Here is a 16,785-nt window from a genome sequence, read left to right as displayed (position 1 = left end):
CAGGATCAGCCCTTCGAGGTGCTGAGTGTTTCTAGCTCTCCCCACCCAAACACAATCATTGAACCCAGCTGCAAAGTGCCCCGAGCCCAGCTGAGGCTCATCTCTGCCCAGCGACAGCTTCACAGAGCCTGGAAGCTGCTAGCTCCTTCTCACTTTGGACCTGCTTTTGGAGAGAGTCCATGTCCCAGCGTGTCCTCCTGCAGACTGGCCTTTAAAATCCGGCCGGGAGAGGCAGCTGCAGCCCTAAAATGGCTGTGCCATAGTAGGCTGCAGCTAGTGCTGCCTCGCTGCCTTCCTCCAGCTGGTAAGTGTGCTCAGTGCCTGTTATTTTTATCTTGAGCTTTTGCTTTGTTTTTGAGGATAATTGCACGTTATTGCTGCAATATGTTATAATAAGTGCTCTGAAGATGACTATTGTATCCAAGGGGAAAGAAGATGTGGCTGGGGAGCAAACTTAAACCTGTGTGTCAGCAAAACAAACATGCTGTGTTTGGGCTGTGTCAGTCAAGTGGTACCAAAGTGGCATTTAGGTTTTGCCCAAGCGGAGGCTGTGGGGCTGATCTCGCCCCTCTTTGCTTCGCTGGATGGAGTGGCTTGTGCCCATTCCTGCAGAAGAGCTTGTCACAAGCTGTGGAAGAGCTGCAGCAGCCGCGTTTTCCTGTGGTCAGAGCTTAGCTCCTTGCTTGGGTGATGAGGGAGCCGGTCCTGGGTGACACAGCAGGAGAGAGGTAAGAGAGGCGGATGCTGAAGTGCCATCCGCATGAGGATAAAGGGTTACAAATGCAACCAGACCTGGCTCCTGTGAGCTGGAGCAGACTGGTCTATTGGACTTTTGGACCCCCCCTGTCCCATTGCCTGTTCGCTATGTTCTCTGTAATCAGGTTTGGTCTCTTATGGCTTGTTTTAGGGTCAGGTTTTGGAACTGACCCAGAGCTGTGGGACTCCAAGCTTAAAAAAATAATTCAGGACCTTGTAAATTAAGGCCTTGGGCTCTTGTAAAAGGAAACAAACAACTCTTATCTGTCTTAATGAGAGCCGTATATGTGTATTTTGTATCCAATTGTATGAATTATCTTTAGCAGTGATACTTAGTAAGACCATGTAATTTATGAGGTGGTTATCAGTGACTCATAAGTATTTATTTATGTCTTATATGCATTGTGTATGTTTGGCTTAATTGGGGTGGTGTGTTTGCATGGGTGAGCATGCTTTTTCATGTGTAAACACACAGAGGCAAGAAATGTGAGGCTTTCTCTAAGCAAATCAACTTCTACCATGTTAATGTCTCTGTAATAACGTATATTTTGGGAGATCCTGATGGTAGGTGCCGTGTGGCTGCCTACTATCTCGTGTAGATTTCTTGAATTTTGGGTTTTCTTCCATTATGTGCACGTTGTGTAGGTGCCCTTGTGATGGCTGAGGAGAAAGCCTGTTTTCAGATGTGGCTCTGCTCCAGCCAGCTCCACATCCAAGACAGCACAGCAAACCACTTTTGCTCAACCCGTGTTTTGAAACTGTTCAGAAGCTAGCTTGGTCTTTAGCACAGTTCAGAGCAACCTTGAGGCTGCTTTTAGGACTGCTGCCAGGGGTCCCTAGTGCTGCTGTGGAAGCTAAGAAAGCACCAGAATATCATAGCTTCGCAGTCACACATCAACTGTTGTGCCATGCTTCCTATAGTGGGAGGTGCTGGGTGGCACTTGGGCAGAGTAGAGCTCACCTAAGGCTCTGTGGTGAGTGTTTCTTATTAGCTGCATCATAGGCACAGAGATTGAGGATGTAAGTCAGCTCTGTGATCTGCACACCATAGTGGTGGGAATCACTATGGCGTATGACAAAAAAATCAAGCCCTGTTGTTCATTTATGGCTATGTTCCCCTTATGTTGTTCTAATTTTCTTGTCCCCCCCTCCCCTCCATGAGAATTCTAGATGTGTTTAGCTTGGAGAACATTGCTTCCAGACCATATCTCCTTGAACTGGGTTTCTGCATCAAGCAGTAAGAGTAAAGCTATGTTTAAGTTTTACCCCAAATTAAAGCTTTTTCTACTCTGCGTGCTGCGAATAGACTGCTAATTATGGGAAGCATATACTGTAAGTACACCCCAGGATTTGATTCTGTCCTTCATCTGTCAAGCCTGTGAATGTGCCAGCTCTTATAGTAATCTTGCTTCAGCATCACCTATTGCAGTTCACGGTTACTGGATGTAACAACAAAAGGAATGGCAAAGCGGTCTGTGTGCTGATGGCCACCGGTTGTCTGGAGTCTTCCTCAGACTCTCTTTAATGACATTGAACATACCAACCCTTCAGAAGTGCTCTGTGACTGCTGGGCTTAAAAATCTGTTGGTGTTAATGCAGGGCCAAATTGGGTTACTCACACCTGTGGAAAGTGGATTCAAAATCCTACCAAATCAGAATTCCCCAGTCAATTACAGTCATAAACAGGCTGCGAGACTGCACAGAGCAAAGCCCGTAGTGCTTCTGGTGCAATATCAGAGCCCAGCTGAAGATGCTGCAACTCCAGGAGCTTCCGTTCGGCTGCACCCGTTTGCACCAGGTGTGAATTCATCCTCTTGGCTTGTAGACAGAACCTGTGCCTTGGATCCGTCAGCGGTCGTGCTCCCGGTATTGTGCTCAGTGTATCTCCAGAGCTGGTGATAGCAGCTATTGTTCTTTCCTGCAATATGTTCGTGGCATCAGGCACTATGACTCATGTCATAACACCACTGTGAGCCGCTTGTTTAATAATACGGCACCCGTATCGTGTCACTCTGGCCGTGTTCTTAATGCTCTCTAGTGTTAGGTTCTGTTTTGAAGGGTTTAGACTTGTCATTTAGCTTCTCAAGCTTTCGCTGGGCGGAAGCAGGAAAGGTTCATAAACACATCAAAGAATCTGACACCCCCCCCCCCGCTTGGCCATGCCTGATCAGGAAAGTGAACAGAGCTGTATTTGTGTAAGACTTTTTTTTAGTTAGTGATAAACAGTAACACAGGCTTCATCAATGCCCAGAAAGGAAAATGCCAGTGCTCATTTCTTTTTTTTTTTTCTCCCCCTCTTTGTAGCACTAGTTAGATTTAAATGTTAATGGTATCTTGTATTTTGATGAGGGAGGGTGCTGAGGGAAAAAAGGTAACTCACCTTTTTCCTGCCAGCCAATTTAGTAATTTGTTAGGGTGGTTGTTCTTCTAGGCAGGGGTGTATCTACCTCCTATCTAGAGATCTTTGAATCTACATGTGCATCTTTGGCACCATGCAGATAATGAAGGAATCTCCTTGGGTCTTCCTTTTTTGTCCATTGGCAGAAGAGAGGAACAGAATTCAGTAAATATCCTCTCTAGGAGTAGGAACCCTTAGCCTGTAAACAATCCGGGGTCAGAGAACATCTGAAAAATTCTTTGTTGCCGTTGTTCTGTTGTTGTTGTGGAGTGGGTTGGTTTTTTTTTTTCCTCTGATCAGCTTATCTTCTGGTAGTGTTGTTATACAATGACAACCCAGAGGTGTCTTTCCAAAACTCTTCTGTTCTCCAGAAGACAAACGTAGCTCACTTCCATCCTGCTGGGATGTCTGCAGTGACCCTTTATTGGGGCTCTGAGTAAATCTTGCCATAATTGATAGAAACAGCTTTAAAAGAAAAGCAAAACAGATCATGAAGGAAAGAAAGAGCTGATAAAGCTTCTAGCATCAAGAGTGTGCATGTTGAAACACTCTCTAATTATATATTTATCCAATCCAGTTAATACTACAGAGCTTGCAAAAAAAAGCCCCATAATTAGGGGTTATGAAAATGTCTACATAGCAATAATATGGCACCTAAATATAGCATCTTTCCTCCTGAAGCACTTTACATCATTTGAGAACCATAGACTCAATTCACAGCTGGCATTCACAGGTGCAACCTTATTGATTTCGATGGAATAGTGCCATTTTTACCAGGGATGAATTTTGTCATAAATGGAAATTTTATCTGTCCTACAGGCTTGTAGGGCTGCCCATCACAATAGTATCTGCATATCTTTTACATCAAATTAGCTGGCAATAGCAAAACCTTTAGCAGACTTCACAGAGTCTCAGCCACATCTGCCTTCTCATGATGCAGAAATTTTTGCTCAGGCTCAACTTATCTGCACTGTGTATTTTGGGGATAGGGAGAGAAGAACAGCTGATGGCAGCGAAGATGGATGATGCTCTTTATATGGGTAAAGATGGCTGTGGCTGTGGGTTTTGTTTGACCTTTCTGTGGGAAGCTGATTTCACAGCTGTAGTGTCTAGGTTGTGAGTGTCCTGACTTTGGGACTGGTGTTGCTCAGGCATGTGTTCCTGAATGTAGCAGGATCTGACTTAGGCATTGGTCATGGTATCCATCACTGTGCATAATTTTGTAACTGAAACTAACTGCTTGGTACAATTTAAAAAACTGTCAGTGACTATTGTCCAAACTGGAATTTTCCAAGTTTTCTGGGGTTAAGACTTGACATTGCAAAGTATTGTTAGAGTCCCCACTGTGGGAATAGGCCCTGGAGACTGTGGTCTACTCTGCTGCGTTGCAGATTTCTTATAAAACTAAGGACAAGCTACTTTGTACTGCCTCTCACATGAGAAATAGCACTTTCTGACTGTGAAGTGAAACGGTCATATGAGGAGCTCAGCAGAAATGAAAAGGAGATAGTGGCAAACATGGCTGAAGTATAAACTGTCTTGAATAGCACTAGCAGTTCTGGACTGCTCATCTCAAACACCACAGAGCTTAGAATAGTTGAGAGAAAGATAGAAATGCTGAGCTGAGCAGCTTCCATGTGAGGAGCAATCAATTAAGCTGAAACTTCTTGGCCTGGTGAAGAGATGGTGGTGGGGTAGGAGTGAATACTGCAAGGCAACAGCATCAGTCAGAAGCTGGGCAAGGATTGTTTGTGCTGTGGTGGTACATCAGTTAAGATGATTAAATGAACTAGAAGCTAGGCTCAAAGCAAACAGAAGATGTTCTCCCTGTAACTGGTAGTGGACGCAAGGAATTCACTGCCAAAGGTGGCTGTGGAGGCTAAAACCTATTTAGGGTTCAAAGGATGACTGGACAAGTTTGTGTAAAGAAAGACATGGAGGATTGTTAAGTAGCTAGAAACCACATCTGGCTTAGGAAGTACCTTGATCTGAAAATAGCTGGAGGCTAGCAGAAATGTGAGGGAAATAGCATAAGTGGTTGCCTTGCTTCTACTCTTTTCAAGCTGTCTGACTGCTACAGGAGACTCAGTGCTAGATGGACCGGTATGGCTCTTGTGCTTGTACTTGATGAAGCAACTCTGCTATGCAGGTTGTTGCAGTGGGTGGACATCAGCCATTGCTCCAGAAGTGGTGTGTGCCTCTGGTCTCAACTGGGGAGCTTGGTCTCCTGTTGGTGATGAAGATCTGTGCTCAGATCCTCAGTGAAATGCATCTGGATGACGTTTTGTGCTGGAATACCAGCTTAATATGAATGGAGGGGAGAGGCTGTGGAGTACTGAAAATCAGCCCTGTTTCCTGTAATAACCGGTTTTCCTTCGAGGCTTCTTCTCTGAAGCTTTACAAGACAGACCCTGCACAGCTTCAGAGCTCTGAAAGGATCGAAGAGCTGTAAAGTCTTATTGTGAAAGAGAATAAATTATATTGAGCAACTCCTACACACACACATACAGGAGAAAAAATTTCACCTCCTCCCATAATATCAGATTGTTGATATTCCCCACATAGAACTGTAGGGAATAAACAAATGCATTCATTAACATTTACCCAGTAAGGTGAACTGAGGACAGAGCACCAGTCCAGATATTCAGGTTTATCTCTGAATTTCCTGGATTTTATGGGTTTAAGTCTGACTCTGAACAGGTCTTAAGGGCATTTTCTTGGTGGATTAGAAGGGTCTGCCTTTGGACGGTCCCATCTATAGTACCTATGGGATTGTACAAAGCCCTAGTTTTACTATGTGTATCTGTTTTAAAATCCTACTATTCATTTGCCTGAGTGAAACAGCTTTCAAAGTGGAATTAGAGTTGGGTGCATAGCATGAGGAGAGTACACATCTGGAAAGAACTCGAAAGACTCAACCAACATTTCGCAGACAATGTTGGAAAACAAACAAAAACCCCTCTGAAAATGTGGTCTGCAGATGGGTCTTTATATTCTCTTCCCCATTATTTTAACGGGGGAAAAATTCATCTTTAACAGAAAGGCATTCAGCACAATAACAGCAGGAAAATGACTCAATGGGAGTCATTTTCCAGGATATCTTTCTGTCTGGGTCAGAGCACAACTTCTGTGCCAAGAGATTCCGTTCCTCACGGAGCAGCAGCAGTGTCAGGAATGCCATCACCTTCACTGGTGTCTTCTGCTGAGACAGCACTGGATGCAGCTTTAAATTTGCTAGGGGTATTTCTCCAGTAGCAATTCCTGGTATGGGGCTATCCCGCGGGCTTGCCCAATTTGCCACAGAAAGTGTCGCATGGCTCGGGCGGCCAATCCCAGCTCCAAAGATGGTGTGCTTGTTGCAAGCTCGTGCCAAGCCATCTGTAAGATTTGTCAGATAAATGTGACTAGCGAAGTGGCACTCGTGAGCAGATGAAGGGAAATTCCCTAGGGGATTCTTTATTCGCTTGTCATTAGCAGGAGAGGCAGTGGGAAAATTCATTGTTTGCCTGTTCAAAACACTGGCGAACATTTGATACTGAATAGTCTTTAAGGGGGGGGGGGGGGGGGGGGATGTGGGGTGGAAGTTGAACATGTCTTGAGCAGCCCAGACTCTGCTGAAGGCGGAATATCATGTTCTGCACGTGGGGCTTACCTTGGTGAAGAAGGATAAGGAAGGATATCTGAGTTTCTCAGTCTTGTATTTCACCTCGAAACCACATCCCCCCCCTGGGGTAGCCTTATTCAAAGTGAGCTGAGGCATGGACCAGCCGGGAGGTGCGTTGCTGCTGTTTACCTGTGTGCATCCCTGATCTTAAATGGGAAATAAAATCTGCCTCTGCTGTGAGAAAGTACTGCCTGCTCACTAAATGAAGGCTGCTCATGGGCTCTGTAGTGGCAGGTTTGTAGTGAGGACTAAATCTTGCATGCTGTAGTTGTGAGACTGCCTTTAAATGTGATGACTTGAAGAGCAAATTTACTGAGCTCTAACACTGATTGGGTTTTTTATTTGGGTGAGCTGAAGTGGGCCCACAGTCTATGCTGATGAGAAACAGGTCACCAGTCTCTCATGTTCTTCAGAGAACTCCTTTGCTACAACTTGTTTTGCTGCACCAAAAGGAGTGTTTTTTGCCTGGGAAATAAATATTCTAAGCTGCCATGGCTGCCTTCCCCAGGCAAAATGCTTTAGGCAAAGCCTTTGGTTCTTTCTTATTTTTGTGTCGGGACAGGGAGGGTTTTTGTCATCTTGGTTTATGTGCAAGAGCATGTGTGGGTATCTGCAGGCACAGGGTATTCTGCTCCGGCTGCTATCAGCCCCTGTACTCATTCAATTTCCATTTATACTTAGATTTACTAAGTAAGCTTGGAAATCAAAGGAAACATAATCCTCTAGAAAGCTACAAAGTTCTAGTTTCACTGGTTGGGATTTTTTTTTTCTTCCCAAGGAGAATCAGGTGAAGGGACTGTGCTGATGTGGGGGATAGGAAAGGGCGACTTGCTGTGTCCTGATTCCCCAAGCTCCATCATGGGCTAGACCATTATGGGTCCTATCCCCAGGGAATTTGACTTTAGTGGAGAGCTGGTGGAGGGGACACAAGGAGAAGAGAGGTTTTCTCCTGCTAAATCCCATAGCACCATTCATTCAAAAGGCTTGTCAGTGTTGGGTACTGTGAAAGATCCAGATGTTCTTTCCCATGTAGTCAAGATGAAAACGAAAACAACCAACACAGAAAAACACTGTCCTGTAGAAAGGGTCTGAAACCCACTTTTAGCAGATTCAGTATGTGAGCTGGCTTTGAAAAGATGAACCTTCCCTGAAGGTCCACTAAGCCTGAGGAAGACACGAAATAACCCTTGACTTCGGATGGTACTATGCACAATGTGAGACTGTATCAGTGAATCTTCATCAGTGGATAGGGCGTTTGCCAGATGCAGTAGGTTTTGTCAGTGAAAAGGTATTTGTGAATTTGGGTTGAATGTGTTGGATTACTAGAAAAATGAGGATATTCAAACAACAGCTCCAGACCTTGCTTCAGCTTTTGTGTGAATATATGAACTTCTGTTGACTCCAAAACAATGTTGCTTGCTCGCGTGAGATTGGTCTTTTTTTTTATACAGGAAAAAGTCACATCACAAGAGACCTTTGATGTTTTAATGTGTCCTGGCATATCGATGGATACATCCAGTGGAGAAGAACAATCTGGGACACTTGGTCTGCGTTTGTGCTTTGCTGGAGATTTGCTATGTAACCTCGAGCAAATCTATTAATCTCCCAGTACCTCAATTCCCCAAATGCAAAATGGAGATAATAAAACATAACTCCCTTAGCAGGGTAAACACATTAAAAAATGCACTTAAAAGCATTTGGGTACTAGATTAATGGAGACCTATATCTTGTGGGGAAGATTTGTTGTATTATAAATAATACGTCTTCACAATTATTCCATTTAGTCTGCCTTGAAGCCTTCAAAGACATACCACGCAAATGTTTACTGGCAGCGGGTTTCCCCCCTTTTATTGGCCAACAACATGTTTAGACCAGACTTTGCTGTGGCAAAGTATTTCAGCGCATTGCACATGGCAAATGGCTCTTTTACTGTAAAAGTAGATTTTTTTTTTTTTTTCAGAGAATACCCCAAATAATGCTGCACTCAGCAAAAGCCTGTGCACCTGGAATAGCTGTCTCTGAGTAGATTTTTCTTTGCAAAGTGTTTGGTATGCTTCCACTTTAGGCTTTTGACTGAAGCAGAGAATGAGGGAGATCTGGTGGGTACCAAGGACAAACTTCTTAAGGGCAAGTTAACTTTGCAGACTCCCTGAAAGACCTCAGGGCTGTCGCAAGTCAGCTAAGCAATGCTGGTGCCAAGATTTCCCAGGAAAAAAAGAGTCTAGTGTTATAGAGTGCAGTTGAATTATCTAGGGTGCAAAATGGGTTTCAAGGGGACTCCCACTACATCACTGGTGCACAGGAGCCATTAAAGCCATTGGGCTATCCAAATCTTAGTAGTCTAGGTTCCCTGGACTCTGTTACTGCTCTTGCTGGGGCTTGAGTAAGAGGGGAAAATGGCTACACAAACACTGAAATGGTTGGATTTTTACCTCACATATGCTTATTTTATGCTGTTTTTGCCCCTGCTGGGGTAATTCCTCTTTAACGTTGACATAATGGCTTTAGAAGCAGGGCTGTATTTGTGAAACATCTTTGCTTTCCTAAAAGATGTGTGTCTGTGGGTATTTTGAGGAAAGCAGCAGCCTGGAATTGACATTTGCTTCACTTAAGATTTATTTTTTTTTAACTCACATAGTGAAAAACCAGCATGATGTGAAGAAGAGTGAAATTTTATTTCTGTGACCAGGGCACCAAATAGAGAATTGCACTTGCCTTTCCCGTGGGGATGTTCATCAAGAACTGACGATGTCAGAGGTGTGATGGCATACCCTCTGCTGCAGGCCACTGGAAGCAAGGAGCTAGGATTGCTGGTGTGTGAGACCTTTTGTGCTCCTGCCTCTAGGAATGGGGGTGAGGAAAAAAAAAAATCACAACAAAATACCTGTGGTAGCTCTGGTGACAGAGATAACCCAAGAACTTTTTTTGCTGCACAGCTCAGGAGGTCTCATACAGCCAGGTAAGAAGGGTTCATTACCACGAGGATTTGCTGCTAGCCCCTGCCCCATGGCACAGGGACTGTTGAACTGAGGGCTTGTTTTGGGTCTGCAGTGTAATGCTTTTGACCAAAGGCACCCTAGAAGAGCTCTGAGAATATTTAGAGATGAAGATTAGCTGAGAGGAAAAGTAGCCTTCCAGATGGGGCTTCCATACCAAGCATTAGCACCTGACAAGCCTCCTGATCTGATGCTAACAGAAACAACAGGAATGTTTATTTTAGTCTCTGGCAAACATCTATGTATTGGGTAAGAATGAAAAGTTGATCTCATGCTGGGGAGGAGTTTGAGAAGAGTGAGTATGTGCTACTTGGCCGTACTCCAGGCAGTACTGGCCAGTTGTTCCAGTAGGCAATGCTGGGCATGGTGGGAGTGGTCCTGGTCTCCCCTAGGCTGTGGGTGCTGCTCTGAGCTTCTCTGCAGCCTGACCTATGGTCTGCACATGCTATGTTAGAAGAACCTGTAAGAGGGCTGAAGTTGGGTTGTCTCTGACCCTCAGATGGGATGCTATCACTGAGAAGGGAGCATTAACATGTGCATACACATGTATGCTGCTAGGACAACATTTCTGGCTACGGCATTTATTATGTTTATTCTGCTGCTAAACCAAAGCAGCCTAATAATTACTCCTAATAAAGGAAAGAGGAATTACTCTAGATATTCCTTCAATGATATTGTGCCTGTACTTTCTATTGTGGTTCAGATTACCACCATTGGTAGAGTCTCGTGCTTTCTCTAGTCAAATTGCTTACAAATATGTGTTGGCTTTATGTTTGTTTGGGACATGAAATCATATAATGCAGGGTCATTTATTCTTCTATCTTGTGATCATCTGTTACCTAGACTAGCAGACAACAAAGAAAACAGTGGTAGCGCCAAACTACTATGTGTCACTGTATGTATGTATAGCACCTAGCACAGTTGGGAGTATATATTATCAACACCGCTATGGTGTGAAGGGACCTTATTGCTCCAGGCACCACACAGGCAGACAACAAAATCTGGTGCCTTCCCAAAGAGCTTATGAACAAAGTGTGGTTAATAATCAATTGATCTGTGCAGCAGCAGAACCCTGTAGGTGAAGAGTGGATCAAGGCTGCATATATGAAATGATGACACTTACAGTGATGACACGCAGTTATCCTATTGGTGCTGTAGGGCTCCATGTCACCCTTGTGCAGGGGTTTGGGGAAGGTTATATTTTACATTCTTTGGGAAGAATCTGCAAGTACTATCTAGTGTGAATAAGAGGACATAGAGTAATGCTGTTAATGTGTAGCTAAAGGCCAGTGGAACAGACAGAAAGGATGGCCCAAAAGGACTGTTAAGAGATAGCAATGACTGCTTCAAAGAAGGCTAAAAATTTATTTCTACCCATGCTGAGCAGCCTTACCCATACAGACAAGTCAGCCAGAGGCTGAGACGGCTGCTTGGTGCAGCAGAGAGGCTGCTTGGGAGGTTAGCCTGCTACACCTGGGTGTATGTGCTGAGCCATTGCTCTGCAGCAAGGAGGGGCAGTGCAGTCCCAAGCAATCCTCCTTCCAAGAAAATGGAACTGGGGAGAGGCAGGCAAGAAAAAAGGGAGTAAGAGGGTACAGTGGAAGTAATTAGAGGACTACTGTCATGGGGAGTGCAGGAGGCCAAGTCCTCCAGAAGGGAAATGTGGATCTGCTGCTATGCAGGCATTGGTGACTGCTCAAGGATAAGGATGGGAAGACTAAACTTCATGTTTTTCTAGGAAATCATAGAACAGTATGGGTTGGAAGGGACCCCAAGGATCATAGAGCTCCAAACCCCCTGCCACAGGCAGGGACACTAACCTCCAGCCTGGATCCACACAAGGTTGCCCAGGGCCCCATCCAACCTGGCCTTGAACACCTCCAGAGATGGGGAATCCACCACCTCTCTGGGCAGCCTGTTCCAGCACCTCACCACTCTCTCTGTAAAAAAACCTACCCCCTAATATCTAATCTAAACCTTCCTTCCTTTAGTTTTAATCCATTCCCCCTTGTCCTGCCAGTGTCTACCCTTTTAAAATGTTGATTTCCCTCCTGTTTGTATGTTCCCTTCAGGTACTGGAAGGCTGCAATGAGGTGCCCCCATAGCCTTCTCTTCTCCAGGCTGAACAAGCCCAGCTCCCTCAGCCTCTCTTCGTAGGGGAGGTGCTCCAGCCCTCTAATCATCTTTGTGGCCCTCCTCTGAACCCTCTCCAACAGTTCTACATCTTTCTCGTATTGCAATGTTCTCCAAGACTCAAACATCTACCTTTCAGACCAGCAAAGTGAAGGAGGGGATTGCAAGATAATGAAACCATACTGCATCTTTGCCTGGTTTTGTTTGTTGTTTGGGGGGTCGTGTGTGTGTGTGTGTGTGTAAACGGTGCAGTGGCCTGGAAAGAAATGTGTGAAGGCAAGGTTGAAGGAGCATCAAAAATGCATGGAAAAAGACATGAAATTGTGGGAAGTAAGGTTCACTTATGTTAGAGGAGCAAAGCTGTCCCTAGAGAAAACACTGATGCAGAAGAGAAAGTGTGGAGCCAAAAATTAAAATCCCAGTCACAATGATGTAGACAGGAGGCCTTCGAAGGTGGTCAGTGCTGAAGGAAAGGAGTGCACTGGAGGTGTGGCCAGGGGAAAGTGAGTTAAAGCAGAAAATACAACTTGTGACTAAATTTTGCCTTTTTTCCTCCCTCAGGTTTTACATACAGCTCTTCTAGGGGCTGTAAAGTATTTCAAAAGATGCTGTTAGGAAGCAGGAGTAATTTCAATAAGTAAGGAAACCATTCAATGTATTTGATTTTAACTATTTTGTCATGGTAGGATTTGGGGAAGAGTTGTATAATCCCAACCTGTATTTCTCATTTTGGCATGAATATGTGAATTTTTATTTTGGTTTCATATGAGTAGGACAGAGCTTAACACTTAAATAGGCACAGAAAGCAGGGAATGGGGACTAAGCATGCGGGTTAAATAGGTTCAATATGAATCAAATGGATTCAGATGTGAAACCTGCAAATGCAATCTACTGCAGTGAAAATAAGGCTTATTTCAAGTTCCCAAGTTTGAACTGCACCTGAAAAAGCCTAAATTGAAATGTGCATCTATACAAAGCCTCTTGCCAGAGTTTAAAAAATAATTTTAACTTAAATTAGTGCAGCTTTTAGTTACAAGCAAGAATGCATAGTAGAGTGGAAACAGAACTTGGATTTATGGACTAGCTATAGAGAGCACATACCACAGGCCCACCACTTATGGCATGAATAATCAGAGCAACCCTGGCAGAGGCCGAGCACAGTGGCATAAGGTGGTGTTAATTTTTTTGATCTTTGTCATGCACTATCCTATTGTAGGAACTGCAGATGGGGGGAGCAGAGAGAAAATGCTCTCTGTCTCTTGGAGTGTGGAAGGGTAGTGGTGAAGTATTTCTTTTGTAGCACTTCAGGGGAGTGAGCTCTCAGTACCTTACAGGTTGTTGGTCCATAAATGGACCAGTGTCTCTGTCATTATTTCCTTTCTTCATGGTATGGAAAACCATGATTAGAAACATCACCTGCATCTGTGAATTGCCTTTTTTTTTTTTTTTTTACTTCCCTCCCCTGTGGGCTGTGGAGCCTCGATCTTTCCACTGCAATGTCAAGAGCTGATACTCCTCTGCAGGGTCGTTGGAGCTGCTGAGGGGAAGAGTGGATCTTCTTGCTTTAGGGGATGCTCTGTTTGCACAGCCTTAATCAGCAGCACATTATGGTTTTTGGCCAGTGCAGTTCATGATGGTGACATAGTATATTTATTTTTAATGTGTAATTGGCCCGTGCCTGATTGAACAATGTACAAATAAAAGATATGGAAATCAAAACTGGTTTGGCTTGCTGGCCAGCACAGACAAGAATAGAAAAAGAACAGCTGAACAATTCCAGCAGGTAATTCTCAGTCTTTGGTGGGTGCTTAATTAAACTTCCACATGTCGGAGGGAGGAGAGAGCAAGACTTTTCCTAGTAGCATTGCATGCATTTTGGGAATGACGGTTATGACTTGGAAGCATTAATTCTCATACAAGATGTTCTTCGTTGACATTCTGATTTTATGAATATTAAAATCTTTATAATCTGGTCAACAACTCCTGGTATTCATTTCAGAAAAAGCTGATATTTTAGTGTTGTTCTGTAGATGAAGATTACTGAGAGACTGCAGGTTTGTGGAACAGTGTAGGTCAAGAATGTGAACTAAATAGGAAGCTGTACACAGTCCTCTGCTATAATCAATCTTGCTCAAAACTTTAGGAGAACTGAAAGGACTGTAGTAGCTGCTTTCATGGGTTTGACCCTGTTGAAAAGCTTTTGAGAAAGCGAAAAATAGCAAGATACTTATTCTATGTGGGCAGACTGCTTTTAGGATCTATCTCGTGGAAAGATTTCACTTGATGACAGAATTATTATTAAATCATGTATTTGGTTGCTGGGAGTTACCCCAGACTTGAAATTCAATAGATAATAGGTTTTATGTCGCTGATAAAGTAACTAAATTTGCATATTTTATGTCTGAAATAAATGGAACAAGCAAAGGCAATCTCTAAGTGTTTTAAAGATCTTTTCTACTATACTTCCAGAAACGAAGTGAAGAATGAAAAGCTTCCCAGTGCTTGGCTGAGTGCGATGACATCATGTTTATTGAAGGGTTTAACTGCAGCAAAACAAATAGTCCACCTGCTCTCTCTCTGCTGGGGTGAAGAACATCTTCTTGGGTCCTAAATGTAGCTGTGGACAGTACCCCTGAGATGCTGTAGGGGTCCTGAACTGAAAAGCGTTTGAGGAACTAATCTGAAATAGATAATAAAATCGCATTTTCACATTTTTTCCGTACCTATTTTTCTGTTGCAAAGGTAACTAATAATGCGATGTCAGAGTAGTGAGATCATTCCCTCCTCTCCCTAAGGAAACAAAAAAAGGTGATGCAAGCGTAGTAATCATATTAGTGGTGGCAGAGGGCAGCTATCTTCCCCAATACTTGTTTCACGACATAAATAATTTTTTCTGGGTGTCTTCAGGGAGGGTTAAAAAGTCTGCTGTTAAAGAGCAAGGAAGATATAGGTATCTTGATTTTGTCTTTCCCGCTGTTACTACCACCCAAGATAAAATGTTAGGAGCAAATTTATCTGTGTTGTGTCTTCCATCCAAGTCAGCTTGCGTCTCTGCTTCAGACTGTTCGGTGTTTGATAATTGCCATTCAAGTCAAAGCTCCAGTTAGCTTCTGGCTGTAATAGCTGTCAAGGTGTAAAACACATAGTCTCCATGCAAGCACTGCTTAATTGGTAAGTAATTAATGGTATGGGCCTTCAGCTTTGATTGCTGCAAATCAAACTGATTACATGAGAAATCACTACAGTGAACGCTGAGCCATCATGAGCTTTTGAAAATCAAGAGTCTTGCAAGCCACTTCTCTTGCTAGAGATGGGGTGTGTGTGGGGGGGAAGACTCTAGCTAAGCTAAAACCATTGCAGGATCCAAAGGAATTATCAGGAAAAATGATTAGATGTTTTGTTTTTCCAGGCAATGCTATAATGGATTTTTGTCTCAGAAAAGAAAATGGAGGTCATGCTGAGAAAAGGAAAATGTTTCTTTTATGTGGTCAAAAGTGGAAGCCTTCCAAATTTGGGAAAATATGGCAATAAATCTGCAGCCATCTAGAATTATGTGGTGTTACAAGTGAAGACAGCTCCAAACTTCATTCCTGTAGCAGGAATGGAACTCTGTTCCCCCACCTCAAATCCCCCACTGCCTGAGCCCATAGCCATCAGCTGCTTGTATCTGTTCCCCAAGGCAGATCTGACCTGCCTGAGCACCTGCCTTCCAGGGCATTGCTGCCCACAGCAGGCATTTTTGGTACAGTTACACCACTATTTCTATGAATGGGCATTCTCCATGTCGTAGTTAACATTTGGGAGATTCAAATACAGAGGTCCCACAGGACAGGGTGGCACCTTGTGGACTCCCAAATCCCAAACTATAGCTGGCAGCCCTATCAATTGAATTCAAGAGGGGAACTGAAATTAAAATCGATCTTGTTTCTTCCCTGTGTTGCCCTAGGGAAGCTATTCGGGTAACTCAACCCTGTGGTTAAGCAGCAGTTGCTGTCTTTGCTGAGGTGTCCCTCCTCGGTGTAGTGCTAAGGCCGGGGAGAGCACCTTTGCTCCCTGGCAGCTTCTGCTTTACATTTCTCACTGTCAATTCATTGCTTCCCCCCCACACACCCCCCTCTTGCTTGGGGATTTTCTGCCCATTTTCTCTGTGTTGCCAAGTGGTTCTGTGTTGTAGCTTGTTAACTGCCAGTGTGTTGGTGTTGCATATGGTAAAAAAAGTGTAGCTGGCAAAGTAGTATCACCTCCGCAAAAAACAAAGATATGAAATCCCACTGAATTCAGCCCTGAAGCTCCCGCAGGGGCTGGCCAGGGCAGGGACCCTAATGGGTACGATTAATTAGGGATGCTGTGTGGTTGCGGAGCTTGATGCATAGGGCTGAGGTTGTGCAAACCTCTGGCTGCACATTGAATGTCACATTTAGCCATCAGGGAATTTGAACGTCGAGGTTAAATGTTGTTCCTGGAAACTCTCTGGAAAATGAGGGACTCCAGAGAGAGCAAAATGGGTAACGAGGGCAGAAAGTGAGCTCTGCTCCCGAGCTGGTGTGAGAGGGGAGAGGGGGACAACCGCTTGTTTGCTGCTCAAGAGAAAACAAGCTCCCCAAAAGGGAGGTTGTTTTCCTCTGTGGGGACAGGAGCAGAAGCCTGCGGAGGAGAGGGGCTGGAGGAGGAGGAGGTGGGGTGAGCGGGGCCCAGCCTGGCAGGCGGTGGATGTGCCAGCGCCTCGGGTTGTCGTTTGCACCTCGGTCACGTGTGTGGAAAACATTGCCGCTGTTGTAGCTGGGTACCGCTTGCTGCGCGTGGGTGCAAATGGCAAGGCGAGATGTGGGACGGAGCAG

The sequence above is a fragment of the Gallinula chloropus genome (genome assembly GCF_964237585.1).
Source record: "Gallinula chloropus genome assembly, chromosome: 5".
Classification (NCBI taxonomy): domain Eukaryota; kingdom Metazoa; phylum Chordata; class Aves; order Gruiformes; family Rallidae; genus Gallinula; species Gallinula chloropus.
Note: the sequence above shows the minus strand (reverse complement) of the source record.